The sequence below is a fragment of the Argopecten irradians genome, chromosome 13 (genome assembly GCF_041381155.1).
Source record: "Argopecten irradians isolate NY chromosome 13, Ai_NY, whole genome shotgun sequence".
Taxonomy (NCBI): domain Eukaryota; kingdom Metazoa; phylum Mollusca; class Bivalvia; order Pectinida; family Pectinidae; genus Argopecten; species Argopecten irradians.
This window is the reverse complement of record NC_091146.1, coordinates 10873523-10888841: the sequence shown is the minus strand read 5'-3', so window position 1 is coordinate 10888841 and position 15319 is coordinate 10873523.

The window sequence follows — 15319 nt, the reverse complement described above, 5'->3', positions numbered from 1 at the left end:
ACATGAGAACCACAAGGTCGTTCACTGCGTTTTACAAATGCAGATTGTTTCCAACCTGACAGGTATTTTACATGTATTGCTTTATGGTTTAAATAACAAAATATTTCTTTCATTCAAATGAATACAATTTCAAATCTCTTTATGTGGTATAGTATAACTAGAGAACGTAGAACTTTGGGTTGCGTTGGTTAAGAAGTCCCGACATATTACCCAAGGTCATCCACCTCTGAGACGTGCGTAACAGTTGCCAGATACAGAACGTTGGTTGGTGGTTTATCGTCGGATACCCCGGATATAATAAAGCATCCACAAACATATATATGCGCAGTATATGATTCAACAGTGTATCATTGTCTTTAAATTGAACTGAGACTGAATCTACTGTATAGACGTTCTAGATACTACTTAGTCATATACAATGGAAATTTCGTATGTTAAACATTTTATTAACAGTCAAGATCATTTAAACAGTCGCCATGTTTTGCGGTGAATTACGTGGGTAAAGTGCATGAAAACTTATGAAAGTTTGTAATAGTCAGAACTGTCAAATTTATTGAAGAAAATTGCCAAACATACTTAACATGGCACTTCATGCAGTCACCCTTACTGGCAACGGGAAAACCAGTCTTCCCTCTCTTTTCCAGTCAGGCATTTAATGCTAGAAACTACTATTTCATAGTCTTCCCTTAGCCCACCCCTAGGCCAATAGTAAGGCAGTCTCACAAAAAACATGATAATACATTCGAGGCAGCTATAGGGCAGCGTCTCTGATAGCGACAGAGGTATCTCAGCTACAAGTTGAATAATAAATCGACGACGCCTTATTGGAAATGAAGAGAGGATATCATAGTTAGCATCAAGCCTTGACCTGACATCCTGGAAGCCAAGATGTACTGCACAATATCAGGAAGTATTTGGGATAAAGACAGTAAGTATACACCTTTCATTTCAAATATCAGAAAAATTGATTTACAGCTGACAAGCCATATCATTTTATGAAAGTTTTTACAGTCTCCCAAAACATGCATCGCACAAATCATACATACAAACATACAACTGGAAGACGTCCTTACATTACTATGGCTATTAATAGGACGGCGCGTATCATGTGGCTCAATAGGTTCATTTAAAAGATCAATGTAATTGGTATAAATCAGCATCAAGACTGACCTGACTATCATGTAAGTCAAGACGTACTACACAATATCGGGAAGTATTTGAAATAAAAAATAAAAACAGTAAAGTTTTATTGTGCCAATAATTGATATAGAATGAATGTAATCTTTCTAACACCGAAAACACACGAAATGAATTTATAAAATGAACGTCGTTTAATTTTGAGTTTCCTAGGGGTATTTACCAACCAAGTCTTAATGTACATGTAGTTGTCCGCGAATGCTCACATGAGGACATGAACAGTTATTTATATAAAACGCCCTGATTGGAATTTGAAGTCATCCAACAATGGTTTTCCATCTGCATTTTTCTAGTAACGTAGCGTTTTTCATTAATTTTAACTTAGAAATAGCTACATTAATTAGATACAATGGACCTAGAAAAACGATAATTAATCAAAATATATTATTTGTTCATTTAAAAAAAATAATATTGATATTATACATAGCCAGGGTCATTTAAAGATGGCCTCGCGTGAAATGATGTGTATTGCGTGTGAAAAGTGAAAACATACACACACATTACCTGGTCACGTTATCATTAGGGTTAATCCTACAAACCGCGCTATGCTATTTACGCTCGTGAAAACGCTTTTAATACATGAAAAATGTCATCTGAGGCAACGTACGTGATTAATATTTGCTCGGCATTGCTTATAATTGTACAGTCGATATAGTGCAACAGCACCTTTGCATAGAAAAAGCATTTACAATCAGGTTTATTTTGGTGCGAGACAATAAAGCAATGGTTTATTTGTATTGATATATTATTGCCTTCTTTTGAGACTATGGTCTTATAGTGTAGTCGAGGGATCCGGTACTAATGCAACTCACAAGACAACACTATGAGACCATAGTGCCCTCAAAAGAAGGCAATAATGTTTTTAGTACATAAGGAATTGAAAAAAATATGATAGGACAAACAATTATGTACAATCTTCAATATAAATTTAGTTAAACGAGTGCGGCCACGTCTAACGTTTAGAAATGTCATGGTCGGAGGCGTCTAAATACATTTTTCCAGGCGAAAATATTTGAAAATACTAACTGCATATTTCGTTGCCTGCTCGGTTCAATTTGCGTTTTTGTTCTTTTGTAAATTCGTCAGCTTTCAAGTTTCAAAACCGTGACATTTATGTTTTGCAAAACGTCGTCCGCACGCAGCTTGTTTGCCAGTGAACAGCGCAGATAGCGACAGCGACGTCATTTTCGTCAATATGACGTTCGTAGCAAAAAGCGCGCCAAAACATAGTCCCGCGGGAAACCATAATCTCGAGACTATGTCAAAAATCTAGAGAAATGTTTTTGCAAATGGGGCCGGTAGTTCTTAGTGTGACGGGACTTTGTATGATTTTGAAAGGAAAATTATTGCTCTTTTTTTTCAGCGGTAGTAGCCGTTTTTTATGAAGATGTGGCTAAAAATGTGTTTATAAAGCCGCTAAAAATGTAAACGGATTAAAGATTTAGGCCACAACGTTCATTTACGTTGGATCTTCATGATCAGGAAATGAAACTCCCTCAAAAAAATTTTGTTAAACTCCGCCTACTTCAATTTCAATTTCAGCCAATCCTCGCCTCCTCAGGGATAGTGTGACCTGATTATCTTGTTACGTCACTTCATTTAATACAATGTACACTCGCTGCAGTAGTAAAGTACTTTCGTCGTTCAAAGATGGGATTCAACGGCAGTAACACCGAGTGTAGAATCATACCATGATGCTGAGAATTTTGCATTATATTTTGCCTTTTGTGCTCTCAAATTCCCACTACTTGTCTCAGTAACGGCACTTTGTAGAGTTGTGTAGGAGGATTTTGAGAGGAAACTAAACATGTGATTTTAAGCCGCTGCTGTATAGTACATGTAGAATACGAATTTTACACTCGCCAAGGCTCGCAACAATAACAACTTCCAAGACTCGTTTCATAAAATCTCATATAAAATGAACACTCATGTAAGATCCTATATATATATTTTTTTATTTCTATTTATTTGCAATACATTGCCGACCGATTTGATACTGTTACTTATTTGAAATTATATATGGCTTAATGACAGGTTTGAAAATCAAGATTTTTTTCAGTAAAAGTACAATGTTTTTGGACATCAAGATACACATTCCTCAAAATGTGGCGCTTTATAGTATAAATGTTGAATGCAATTGTAGTTTAAAGTAGTTTTAGCTATTAGTCTCTATGATAGGTAGTTTAGATCACTAGGATCATTAATTTGGTGTAACAATTAGCATGTCCAATTAGTTTGTAGTTATTGGGTCAGCAGACCAGCAGGTTAAATATAGATGACGATTATGGTTACCTCATGGCTATGTTCAACGCCAGCTGCAAACCGAGCCATTTGTAGACTAGAAAGGGCTGTGGTCAGTCTGAGAGTGCTAATTATGTAGTAATGGTGGTGAGAACATTAGGGCACTGAAGGGGAGTTGGTATGTAACTATAGAGCCTAACTAATGAGCTGTCTGTAGTAAGGGTCGGTCATTAGGCTAAGAATGGATAGGGGATTTCCTTATCTTAGTTTTGGAGTTTTTTTATATACTTCTGCTCTCTGGTGATTCCGACGCCTATCTTTAGCGGCAAATAGAGATGTGGTGCATGGGTCAGTCTTTAATTTGCATATTCAGTATTGTTCTATGTTTAGTTATGGTATCTAGGTGCTATGTTTAAATACCATCCTATTTTCGGTATGCATGTGTGTTCATAGCCGTCCTATAAATATATATCCTTAGTTTAGATTATTTAGTTAAGAATAGCAGTTTATAAATATGTATCCTTAGAATAGAGTATATAGCTAAGAATAGAGATGTAAATTAGAGTCGGTAAAAGGGAAGGGGACCCTTGGAGTGGGGCAGTTCATGGAAAGTGAGTCAAGAGGTATAGCTGTAGTTCTTTCGAGTTCTTTGGAGTTTGCCGAGCAGTTGGGAGTAAGCCGAGAGGTACAGCTAAAGTTATTGGACAGTCAGGTGATAGTAGTTAGCGATTAGTTTGTAACAAGTGAGTTTAGATAAGTCGAACAGTTGGTTAAAAGAATTAGTTTACGTATGTAATTGTTTGCTGACAAGGCTGAGTGAAAACCCTGAACTTTTGCTTTGATTTGATACAACTTGAATACTAATGGAAACTATATCTCATATTAGGATTTTTTTTATATTCTTTGTGTAATAATTTTTTATCGGCGCCTGACAACCAGGGCTGAACTTTAACTTGAAATTAATACTTTGGTTAAAACAAAGAGAACCAACTGTGTCAGAAGTGAGATACAATCTTCAGGATAAAGAATAGACGGAGAACGTCACAAAAACAACAATTGTTAATCGTTAAAATAATATTTAATTTCGTCTCCTGAAAATTTAAAAATGTGAATCGTGAGCTACTTTTCTATTGTCATGTTCTCTATTTGTTCAAAGTTTCGTGCTTTTATTAAAAGGCCAAATTTTGAATGACAGGTATAAGTTGTTTGAAAATCATTTTTTTTCAAGGAGAGGACAATGTGTTTGTTCATCAGGATAAACATTCATCAAAACAGCAATTGTTAATCGTTAAAATGATATTTAATTTCGTCTCGTAAAACTTTCAAAAATGTGAATCGTGAGCTGTTTTGTTTCTTTATTTGTTCCAAGCTTCTGTTCAAATAGGCAGGACTATATTTACTGCAAAAAATGCTGTACCATAGGACAATGGTCAAAAATGCTGTACCATAGGACAATGGTTAAAATTAGAGAGTATAAAAGGAATTAGTTTACGGCATTGTTTTGTTTTTAAAATACTGATACTCTTTAACGGCCCACTACCTTTCTGAAACGGCGTTTGACTTTTAATATGGTAATGTAAAACGAAATTGATAAAGAGTTATAAGCGTTAGGGTAAATTCTACATGTATCTATCGTTATTATACCCTATATCTTTTCAAACATTAATGTATCTTAAATAATCATAAACACATTAGATACAACTTTTTAATTAAATAATTTTGTCTTCATGAAGCATTTTATAAGCTTGTAAATATAAATTTTGATTAATTATGTGAAAAAATGTACATTTCAGGAGAACAAGTCCACATCTTTCGGCATATATTTCTGACGCGTGTGTCCATATAAGGTACTGCGAGTATGGAAGAGAATGGTGGATTTTCCAAAATCCTTAACAGAAGTTATAGATCTATGTCCTATCACATTTTTCTTTAGAACATTCTCATAAAACATTGGAAAATAATCTCTTACCTGAACATAAAATTTGAATATCCTAAGGTTAGTAGTTAGAACGACTGAACTGTTAATAAATCATGTTCCCTTGACCTAGTTTTACCTGGAATGACATGGCCGTTTCTCAGAATAACTATTTTCTGTCCCGGTGTGTTTGCTTAGTTGTTTATATAATGTATTCGATGATCAGTCTTATTGTGAACTTGTGACATTAGATACTGAGTCTCACTTTGAACTATGACTACACCATATGTACTGATATATAATAGTTCGTGTCGTTACCTGTTCAATTGAACAGTTCGAAATGTATTATTATTATGTTACTAAATAGATTTTCTACAGGTATTCTATGATGAGGAGTGTGAGGTTTTCGTTTTACCTCTTGTCTGCCGATGTCTTTAGTAAATACGGTTTCAGTATTCGACGCGGGGTGGGCAATTGCCCCACCTCTCGTTCTCCAGGACGGGGGAGGGGGCAAACATGTATTTTTGGCCCCCATTTTCGCCGAGTGAAATGTTCTAAAAATGCACATTTGAAAGAAAAAAGGTCCTCCTGCACATTTTTGTACTTCATTTTAGAAAATTTTCCGCTGCGCGGCGCGTTTCCTAAAATGTTCAAGCATGTAATGTTAGAACCTTTCAAAATGAAAATTCAATACACACGAACTAGACTAAAAATGTCCATCAAGGGATTATACTATTTAAAAAAAATGCTTCTTAAGATATTAATTTGTTTAATATGGCTTAGCAAGACAATCAATTCATTATTATTTTGAGTTACACAACAATGTACCGATGGTGTGAATCCGGTATGTTCAGATCGAGCTGGGTTTCATAATAGCATGACGACACTCACAATTATCATTTCTCAATGCAGGTAACTTTAAATCGAAAAATTACCGTGTTAAGAACGCTTTAAAATCATCAAAAGACATTGTAAAACTCATCTCAGCCAATCCAAATCGTAATATTTTTTCTCGGGGGAGACCCCTCGGACCCCCCAACCACCACAATCACGCGCCTTCGCGAACGGCGCTCATAAATTCAACAAAATGCATCATAAAACTCATCTCAGCCATTCTAAATCCTAATTTGTTTTCCTGGGAGACGCCTCGGTGCCCGAAAAATCATCAAAATGCATCGTAAAACTCATCTCAGCCATTCTAAATTATAAAAAAAAAAAAATCCGGGGGAGACCCCCCAGAAGCCCCCAAACACCAAAATCTCGCGCCTTCGGCGCTCACAAATTCAACAAAATGCATCGTAAAACTCATCCCTGTCATTCGATGGCCCATATGAGCCGACATGGCAACTGCTTTACTAAACTGTAGTTGTACACACATTTGCGGTGATTGTCATGGCAACTGCTTTAGTAAAAGGCACTTGCCAACGTCTTTTGTCATTTTACTCGTTTGGCAACTGCTTTACTAAACTATTTTGTCATCCTTACGCGTGGCCTATATCAGCCGTAGTGGCGGGTGTCTGGCTTTTGAGACAATTAACATTCCACACCGATATCAAGCCAAGTTGACGCCGTACAGGTGTGATGATTAAATGACCTTTGAAACCAAAATTATATTTTACGACACTTTACCAAACAAAGACGATTACAGTTATATACAAATAACATAGCCATAGGTGGTAACAAGTTATTGTACGGTAAGTAACGGTAAATACTTTTGGGAGCCGAATGGGGAGAGGTTACAGCCCTAGGAGGGGGACAACCAAATGATAGCTAGATTATCTCCCCTTAGTTTGAAACTTAATCAGACATGTAGTAGAGACAAAAAAATCAAGCCAAATTTCAATATACTAGGGACTGGTAGCCAGTCTAGGAGGGGCAGACATTCAACCCACCTAAATCTCTCATTATATGCCCCTACCTAGGGAAAAACCAAATTTTCACATAATACCTGATATTATTAAAGATGAATAAACATGAGCATTAAATTTTATTTAACGTATATTGAATTACTTCACTGAAAGCCTATTATCATTCAAACGTCAACATTAGCCACAGATTGTGTCACCTACCAATGATTCTACCAAGAACACTATCGTAAAATATCGTTTTTGTTTCAAAGGTCATTTAATCAGCAAACGTGTACAGCGTCAAACTCGGATAGATATCGCGTGGAATGTTAATTGTCTCAAAAGCCAGACATTCGCCAATACGGCTGATATGGGCCATGCGTAAGAATGACAAAACAGTTACTTTAGTAAAGCAGTTGCCAAACGAGTAAAATGACAAAACATGTTGGCAAGTGCTTTTTACTAAAGCATTTGCCATGACAATCACCACAAATTTGTGTACAACTACAGTTTAGTAAAGCAGTTGCCATGTCGGCTGATATGGGCCATCGTCCGCAAAATCATCAAAATACATCGTAGAACTCATCTCAGTCATTCTAAATCGTAATAATTTTCCATGAGATACCCCGGACCCCCCAAACTTGCAAGCTAATTTGCGTATTCATTAATTTCCTGTTAGCGACGCCACTGTCTATAGATGTGGATTATATATAATGATATATGAAAAAAAAGTATATCAATTATCTCCAGTGGGTGCCGCGAAAGGGGGGGGGGCGGGGTTACGAAATATTGAGCACCTTTGCCCCCCCCCCCCCCCCCCCGATTACGTTTCATCTTCCTACGCCACTGCTTAGTCCATCTTACCATCACGACTCGCTTCTCAATTGTGAAACAGGGATCTGATAATTAGTTACAGTGTATATTACTATGGACCCACCAGAGTGCCTATTGACCATTTGTAGACGATGAAAAAAATCGATAAAATTCGTATTCCACATGTACATGTACTATACACCATATTCCTGAGACAATAATTCTACCACATATAGTTTTAATGGCTAAATATCACATATTTAGTAAGCTTTAACAAAAGCGGTTACTAACCGGTTGAGGACATTTTCCTCTCAATTTTTCTTCAAATGGAGCTGCTATCATAGTCTTGGTGACGGCACTTTGTACGGTTGTGTAGGATGATTTTGAAAGGAAACTAAATAATAGCTTCTTTATCCAGCGGTAGTAAACCGTTTTTTAAGACTTACTAACACTAACCATGTGATTTTTAGTCCTCTAGGGGGACTAGAATTTAGTTAGCAGTAGTAAAAGACTAAGTGAAAGACTAGGGTAAAAGTATATACTTAAAGGTCCAATAAAGGTTTCCATTTCCTCCAGCATATTTCAAATTGCCTTTTAACCCACATGGTCTCTCTTGACTAAATAAAACATATATTTTTTGAAACTAAAAAAATATCTTATTACATTGAATAAAAGCATTGATATTTAATGAGTTGCTAAGACATCTGGTTTTATAACATGTAATGTTTCATAATTATCAAAACTTTCATTGTCAACAGAGTCTATATTTTGTAAAAACTATTCACCAAAAATGAAATGAATCTTTTATTATATGCACAGGGAATTAAACATTAAATCTAATAATGTTTCTTAACTTTTGAAGCAGAGTTTGCAACCTCTTTGCATTCCAATAGGCAATCTATAAATTGTCTCCCTTTCTGTATTTACATATGTACAATATGACTAAGGATTTATTCATATATATTTTGATGGAAGGTTATTAGTAACTTATATTGTTGATTAATTCTGACTTGAAACCATATCAATTTGGAATTTCTTGTTACCTTAAATGGAAGAGTATATATTTTTAACCACATTTTTGTATCAAAGTTAAAGCTCGAATTCCATTTTCTAGTACCTGTTGGATTTGTTGATGGAGTTATGATTAACCTATAGAAGTCTTTCACACCCTTTTTGCTTTTAAAGAAAATTTCTAATAATTGTGGTATAAAAGGGTATGAAAGTTTCTCTGGTTTTATTTCGAGATTTCTTATATAGCGCTTTATTGACAATATTAGTCCATGGTATTGTAAAAAATTAGTATCAATTCCAAATTTTTGTATAAATTCGTCAAAAGAAAGAAAAGTAAAATTGTCAGAAGTTTTCATCAAATCATTTAAAATTAAAATACCTGACCTAAACCAATTGGGATAAAAACAAATTTATTATCAACTTTACCAGAGAGGTGTTTTGAGGACACACTCTTGTCTATTTTGCCTCATATCTTCAGAATAATTTAATTTATCCCATGCTTTAAAGACAACTTTCCAAAATTGATTTCGACATCTGGATATACACAATTTTACATAATTCTTCCTACAATTATATATCTTTTTTAAATCTAGAGTTGACTTGAGGATCAGATACCATTTGCCTGAAGACGAGAATAATCTTCTAACCCATCCTAACTTTAATAAATGGATGAAAGCATACAAGTCAATCATCTTAAGCCCACCATCTGCATAATTTTGAATCATAACATCCGATTTGATCTTATTATGGCATTTACCATTCCACAAAAAATCGAATAATAAAGAATTTATTGTAGCTAAATATTTTTCTGGTGGGTTTGGTAAGGTTATAAACAGATCGTTAAGTTGCGAGATCAATAAAGATTTAATAACATTGATTTTCCCAATTGGAGTCAAGCTCCGCCTCTTCCAAGCAGTAAGAGGAATCAGAAGTGATTTGAGTTTTACAATTATTTTGTCAGAATTCATTTTTGGTATCTGATCTAAATCAACCGAAAATTCAACCCCCAAAAATGTAAACCTGGTTTTCCCCCACTGTAAATTCAAATCTGGCCTATATGTTATATTACTGTATTTATAGTTCCCTAACCATATAACTGTTTTACTAGTATTAATATTTAAACCTGAAATTTTTGCATAGTTATTCAACTCCGATATAGATTCATTAAGAGACCTCTCTGACCCATCTAGTATCAAACCAGTGTCATATGCACATTGGACGTTCAAAATTGGTACATTATCTACATCAATGCCTTTAATATGATTATTATTTCTAATTCTTGCAGCTAGCACTTCTGCACATATAATAAAAATGTAGGGAGCTATTGGATCTCCTTGACGACAACATCTTTCTATACTGATACGTTCCGATAAATTCCCCCCTTGATTAATTGAAGAATATACATTATTGTTAAATAATTTTAACCATTTCTTATTTCTGGTCCAAAGTTAAAATAGTTAAAAACTTTATCAATAAATCTCCATGAAACGGAGTCAAAAGCCTTTTCGAAATCTACTAATATCAACATACCTGGAATATTTAAATCTTCAACATATTGCATTACATCATACACTGTGCGGATATTTTCACCTATATACATACCAGATAAAAAGCCAGTCTGATCTTCATTGATAATTTTATCTAAAACTGTTTTGATTCTTTGTGAAATTACCCCTGAAGCAATTTTATATGTAATATTTAAGAGTGTAATTGGCCTCCAGTTTTTTTTTAAAAAGTGGCGTGGCTTATCTCCCTTGGGAATACACACAATAATTACATGTCTTTGGGTAACTGAACATTGACCTACTAAAAAAACCATGATTTAAAGAGCGCACACCAAACTACCTAAATTCCTCCAAAAAACTTTAAAAAATTCTGAAGTGAAACCATCTGACCCTGGACTCTTATTGTTTTTCATACCTCTTAGAACTTTTCCTGCTTCCTCAAACTATATCTTACCCTCTAAGCTATCTGACTCAATATTACTTAATTTTGGAATATTACAATTTTCTAAATGTACTTCTAAGTCAATGTTATCAGTCTCCCTAAACTTATAAAGATTTTCATAAAATAATCTTACTTCAGACAGGACTTCCTTTTGTTATCCCCCGCCCAACGAAGTTGGCGGGGATTCGTCCGTCCGTCTGTCCGTCCGTACGAATGGTTTCCGGAGCATAACTCTTAAACCAGTAGAGATATTTCCACGAAACTTCATACACACATTGGCCTTATGGTCTAGAAGTGCCTTTTGCTATTTTTAGGTTTTCATTTTTTGCATTTTTTCCGTAACCATGGAAAAATTGCTGAAAATATCATATTTTTGTACCAGGTTCGTTTCCGGAGCATAACTCTAAAACTAGTAGAGATATTTCCACGAAACTTCATACACACATTGGTCTTATGGTCTAGTAGTGCCTTTTGCTATTTTTAGGTCATCTGACCCGAAGGGTCAGGATGACCTATTGTCATCATGCACCGTCCGTCGTCGTGCGCCGTGCGCCGTGCGCCGTGCGCCGTGCGCCGTGCGTAAACTTTTCATTCAAACAACTTCTTCTCAATAACCGGAAGGCCCAGGGTACTCATATTTGGCCTGTAGGTTGCTGGGATGGAGGGCTACCAAGTTTGTTCAAATGAATGACCTTGACCTTCATTCAAGGTCACAGGGGTCAAAAAGGCCAAAATCTTTAAACGACTTCTTCTCAAGAACCAGAATGCCCTGGGTACTGATATTTGGCCTGTAGGATGCTGGGATAAAGGGCTACAAAGTTTGTTCGGATAAATGACCTTGACCTTCATTCAAGGTCACAGGGGTCAAATAGGCTAAAATTCTTTAAACAACTTCTTGTGAATAACTAAGAGGCCTAGAGACCTGATATTAGGCCTGTAGCATGCTGGGATTAAGGGCTACAAAGTTTGTTCGGATAAATGACCTTGACCTTCATTCAAGGTCACAGGGGTCAAATAGGCTAAAATTCTTTAAACAACTTCTTGTGAATAACTAAGATGCCTAGAGACCTGATATTAGGCCTGTGGCATGCTGGGATGAAGGGCTACCAAGTTTGTTAAAAAAAAATGACCTTGACCTACATTCAAGGTCACGGGGGTCAAATAGGCTAAAATCTTTAAAGGACTTCTTCTCAAGAACAAGAAGGCTCAGGGTACTGATATTAGACCTGTGACATGCTTGGATGAAGGGCTACCAAGTTTGTTCAAATGAATGACCTTAACCTTCATTCAAGATCAAAGGGATCAAAAAGGCTAAAATCTTTAAACGACTTCTTCTCAAGAACCAGAAGGCTCAGGGTACTGATATTGGACCTGTGACATGCTGGGATGAAGGGCCACCAAGTTTGTTCAAATGAATGACCTTAACCTTCATTCAAGGTCACAGGGGTCAAAAAGGCCAAAATCTTTTAAACGACTTCTTCTCAAGAACCAGAAGGCCCAGGGTAGTGGTATTTGGCCTGTAGGATGCTGGGATGAAGGGTTACCAAGTTTGTTCAAATGAATGACCTTGACCTTCATTCAAGGTAACAGGGGTCAAAAAGGCTAAAATCTTTAAACGACTTCTTCTCAAGAACCAGAAGGCTCAGGGTACTGATATTGGACCTGGTACATGCTGGAATGAAGGGCTATCAAGTCTGTTCAAATGAATGACCTTGACCTTCATTCAAGGTCACGGGCGGCAAATAGGCTAAAATCTTTAAACGACTATGTTGTACTAATAGTCAGATGACCGTTAGGGCCCATGGGCCTCTTGTAAGGTTTTCACTTTTTGTACTTTTTTCTGTAACCATGGAAACATTGCTGAAAATGGCAGATTTTTGTGTAAGAATCGTTTCCGGAGCACAACTCTAAAACCAGCAGAGATATTACCATGAAACTTCATAGACACATTGTTCTTATGGTCTAGTAGTGCCTTTTGCTATTTTTAGGTTTTCACTTTTTGTGCTTTTTTCTGTAATCATAGAAACATTGCTGAAAATATCATATTTTTGTAGCAGGTTCATTTCCGGAGCATAACTCTAAAATCAGCAGAGATATTTCCACGAAACTTCATAGACACATTCTTTTCATGGTCTAGTAGTACCTTTTGCTATTTTTAGGTTTTCATTTTTTGCACTTTTTCCGTTACCATGGAAACATTGCTGAAAATATCATGGTAAATGTTACTTTGCAAAACTCCATTCATCTTTGTGTATATAGTCTAATATAAATGTCAAGGCTGTATACCTGATTCAACAATTGCAGCCCCGCTCTACTTGAATTATACTCCATCTTTCTTTAGCCCAACTTCCTTTTTCCTGTTTTTTTTTCATACACATAAGTCTCCACAATCAAACTTACTTCAGCTTTGATATCTCCATTGGCGGGGGATCTGAATGACTATGTCCTTGTTTAGTTATAATATCTCCATTATCTTTTTGTATTTTAGGTATGATCTTAGAAGTGAAATTTCTGTTTTCTAAATTTAAGAAATATGATGTTGGTTTCTCCCCCTCCTCAATCCACTTTGCCCTTGATCTAATTAGACTGCTCTTGACTGTTTTAACACGTACAGCTTCCAACTCCTTTCTTTATATATCTAACTGTTCATGGTCAGGATCAGTTTCCGCCTCTAATAATTTTATTGAAGTCTTAAGATTATCCTCAAGTAGATTAGCTTGTTTTTTCCTAAAAGATGAGTATGGTATAGATCTACCCCTTATTTCCATAAGTAATGTTTCCAGAAATAATTGATCATTTATTTAAAACTGTATATCACTGTTAGAAATATTTTCAATAGAACTAAAATTATACACAGGTAAACAGTACTGCAGCTTGACCTCTTCAATACAAGTTTTAATCATTTCCAGATATTCAGATTCAAATAATAAAGAGTTGTTAAATTTCCAAAGTCCCTTCCCTTTTTTAAATTCATTCAAAGTCAACGATAATGTTGGAATAGAATGGTCAGATATATAACCCGGTTAAATTTTGGACCTATTAACACTAGAAAGAAGAGTTTCGGATATTAAAAAGAAGTCCAGTCTTGCTTGTTTTATAGGTCTATGGGACTTGCTCCGCATTGATTATTTCTGCTCTAGGTCTCTTGCACTTTGCTTTGATTTTAACACTGCGTGCGTCTATTCATTTATTTGTTTTAATGAGAGAATTTAAACTGTTGACCGTGCATGTGTTTCTCTTTCTTAAGTTTTTTTCATTTTTTTTTCATTTTCTGTCGATCACTTTGATTGTATCGTTAAAATCTCCTCCCAATATTAACAGACCTGTCTATAAGTAAAAATCTACCCTCCTCCCTATTTTTAGTATAATTTGCCAATTCTGCTCTAAAATAAGGCTCCAGTTCTTTTGTAAAGTGAGTTTCTTGGGTTAATATGATGTCTGCTTTACGCTTTTTTATCCATTGGTAAAATCTGTTTCTGTTTTGATTATCCCCCAGACCTTGAACATTTAAAGATATGAATTGTAGATCCATAAGCTTAATATAGATTTATTTATATGTTTATTATTTTTATTATTTTTTTTCTTTATTGCTTTTTGGCCCACCATCATCAGATGGTGGGCTATTCAAATCGCTTTTCGTCCGTGGTCCGTCGTCCGTCTTTCTGTCCGTCCGTCATTCCATCCGTTAACATTTCTTTTTACCGCTATTTCTCAGAAAGTACTGAAGGGATATCTCTCAAATTCCACATGTAGGTTCCCCTAGGGCCCTAGTTGTGCATATTTCATTTGAGACTAATCGGTCAATAAGATGGCCGCCAGGCCGCCATCTTGGAATTTGATAGTTAAAGTTTGTTACCGCTATTTTTCAGAAAGTACTGAAGCGATCTGTCTCAAATTTTATATGTATGTTCTCCTAGAACCTGCATATTGCATTTTGGGACCGATCGGTCAACAAGATGGCCAACAGGTAGCCATCTTGGATTTTGATAATTGAAGTTTGTTAGTGTTATATGCAATATTCGAAGAAAAAAAAACCATTTTATATATTTTTTTTTTCAAATGCATACTCTTTAACTTGCCTTTAAATCTTTAAGGATTGCCTCCCATGTGTTCAGTGTGTTATGTTTATGATTGTCTATTTTTGTGGAGAGTGCGGTGCATTCGTATTAATCTCGTTGCTATCGGGGGGCATTTGCTCTTTTATAATACTATTTCAACTATCTCACCGACGCATATCATTAAATCACCGAATATCTCGACCCAACTGCTTACATTATACTGGAAAAGAAGTAAACACGCCGTCCCGCCCATGTTATCCTTTAATAACTTAGTGATATTTTACTTACCT